This window comes from Carlito syrichta, unplaced genomic scaffold (genome assembly GCF_000164805.1).
Source record: "Carlito syrichta isolate Samal-C Ts95f unplaced genomic scaffold, Tarsius_syrichta-2.0.1 Scaffold123295, whole genome shotgun sequence".
In the NCBI taxonomy this organism is placed as follows: Eukaryota; Metazoa; Chordata; class Mammalia; order Primates; family Tarsiidae; genus Carlito; species Carlito syrichta.
In genome coordinates this window covers 9,233-11,887 of record NW_007067391.1, presented here as the reverse complement: position 1 = coordinate 11,887, position 2,655 = coordinate 9,233, and the positions used below count along the sequence as shown (strand labels likewise).

At 47.8% G+C, this 2,655-nt stretch overlaps 1 pseudogene; it reads right to left on the bottom strand.

Moving 5' to 3' along the window:
- Positions 1 to 214: 214 nt before the first annotated feature.
- LOC103249662 overlaps positions 215 to 2,655 on the bottom strand; it is a 3,625-nt pseudogene continuing 1,184 nt past the window's right edge.

Below are 2,655 nucleotides of genomic sequence, written 5' to 3'. Positions count from 1 at the left end.
CTGCGGTGGCCGGGAGCGGCCACTGCACTCCAGTCTGGGTGACAGAGTGAGACTCCAACTCAAAAAAAAAAAAAAAAGAAAAGAAAATATGTGATCATGTAGTCATAATTTACTTGACATTTCCAACAAAGTAAAGACACAGTAACAAAATAAACTTCTTAAAGAGAAGAGAAAGACACCACGTTTCTGCTGGAACAAGATTCTTCTGCTTTGGTTACATATAGTTAAGTTCGTTCAGTGTCTGATGTAGGGCTACATTCACCTCTTGGGCCTGGGCAAGTTTGTCTTGCAGGTCATCAATTGCCTTTTCCAGTTTTGCAACCGTCTTTTCTTTTTTTTCTTTTTTCTTTTTTCTTTTTTTTGAGTTGGAGTCTCACTCTGTCACCCAGACTGGAGTGCAGTGACCGCTCCCGGCCACCGCAGCCTCGACCTGCTGGGCTCGTGCGATCCTTCCGCCTCAGCCTTCCGAGTAGCTGGAACTACAGGCGCGCGCTACCACGCCCGGCTGATTTTTTATTTATAGTAGAGATGAGGTCTCGCCACGTTGCCCAGGCGGGTCTCGAACCCGCGGGCTCGGGCAACAGGCTCACCTCAGCCTCCCAAAGGCGTGAGATTACAGGCTGAGCCACCAAGCCCGGCTTGCAACCGTCTTTTCTGCAAATTCAGCATGGTTTCATCCTCTTTCAGTTTATCAGACAAAAGTTTAATTTCTTCTTCATATCTATCTTTCTTTTCAGAATCCTTTTCAGATGCAGCCTTCAGCGATTTCAGGTTGTTAGTGACCTTCTTGAGTTCTTCTAGGCCACCACATTTTAGTTCAGACACCTCCGCACGTTCCTCTGCCCTTTCCAGCTCACCCTCCAGGATGCCCAATTTACCAGCGACCTCCTCGTATTTGCACTCGGCCTCCTCAGCCCTGTGCTTGGTTGGCCTCCTTCAGGGCATCTCCTGATCTTTCATGGCCCGGTTTTCTCTCACTTTCTTTCGTCGCTTGCTCTCCACCGCCTTTTCCGCCTCCCACAGCTTCTGCAGGGCGGTGGCCGGTCGCTCCTGATGCCTGTCCAACTCCCCCTTGACGACCTGGATGCCTCGATGGAAGGCTGCCACTTCACCTTCGGCTTTCTGGCGCCGCTCGCGCCCGCCGCCCAGCTCTGGCTGGAGGCCCTGATGACGCGGTGGTCCTCCCGGTCCGCCTGCTTGCCGCAGGGCCTGGATCTTGCCTTTCACCCCCTCCAGGGAGTGGAGGCCCGCCCTGGCGCGGGGGCGCACGCGGCGGGCGCAAAGCTAGAGCTGCGGCCCGGCTCCCCGCCAGAGCCTTGGCCGCGCTGCCCTCGCCCCTTTCCGAAAGTAGCTGTTGAAATAAATAATGCATTCGGAGTTTTAATCCGATCTGTTAAGCATATTAAGAGTGAGCAAGTATGGCCCACATTTCCATTTCCTTTTATTGTTTTTCTTCTGGTAAAAGAAAACCAGAGCGAGAGATGTTACAGTGATGAAGACAGATTTTATTCAATACACTACTGCAGGCTGGGCGCGGTGGCTCAGGCCTGTAATCCCAACGCTTTGGGAGGTGGAGGCGAGAGGACTGCCTGAGCCCACGCTTTCCAGATCAACCTGGACAACATGGCAAGACCTCGTCTCTACCAAAAAAAAAAAAAATTAGCCCTGCATGGTGGCACACACGTGAAGTTCCAGCTACTTCGAAGGCTGAAGTGGAAGGATCATCTGAACCCAACGGTCGAGGCTGCAGTGGCCGTGAACGTGCCACTGCACTCCAGCCTGGGCGACAGAGTGAGACTCCGACTCAAAAATAAATAAACAATTACAATCAGAAAAGAGAGACTACAGTATAGAACTAGATGCAATTCAACATACAAGTCGAACAAGTGGGGATTTTTATAGCCAAGGAACAAGTGGAGAGGAGGGAGCATTGGTGGATGGAAAATTCGAAAGAGAAGACATCAAGTCTGGGTGGATTCTTCTTCTTTTTTTTTTTTTTTAATCAATATTTTTTATTATGATTTTTGTGGGGTACAGTTAAGGGTTAGGTATACAATTACATTTCATTCCTGGGTGGATTCTTCCTGAAGGCATGCCAGGGTGATCACATATCACCCAGGAAATACTGGGAACGAGAGTTTGATCAAAAATCGCATGTGGAGGGTGGAGAATTCTCCCTAAACCAATTTAGCAGGGTGCTTGATAAAAGTGGATTCTGCACGGAAGTACACAGATGGGCCTGGTTGGGGAGAGGGTTCAGAGGAGCCTAACTAAATTTTGGTCAAGCAAACAATTTTTGTCACTTACATCAGCGAAAACAGAAATTCATTTGCCTTAGGAATATCACAGCTGGTTACATTTCAAAGTCCTGTGGAGACACACTGAAAAACTTATATAAAATAAATTCCCCTCCAGTGAAAAATATGCACTTGAGAGTACATGTCTCATAGATTATGGTTGGTCTGAGAAGAAGTCCCTCGTCCAGGCAAGGATTGGGGGTTTCAAACTTCTCATCAGAGGTAACAACTCGGGTGTCATGAATTCTTTTCTTTCTCCTTTTATTTTTTTATTTTTATTTTTATTTTTTTATTTTATTGATTTTATTTTATTTTTTTTGAGTTGGAGTCTCACTCTGTCGCCCAGACTGGAGTGCAG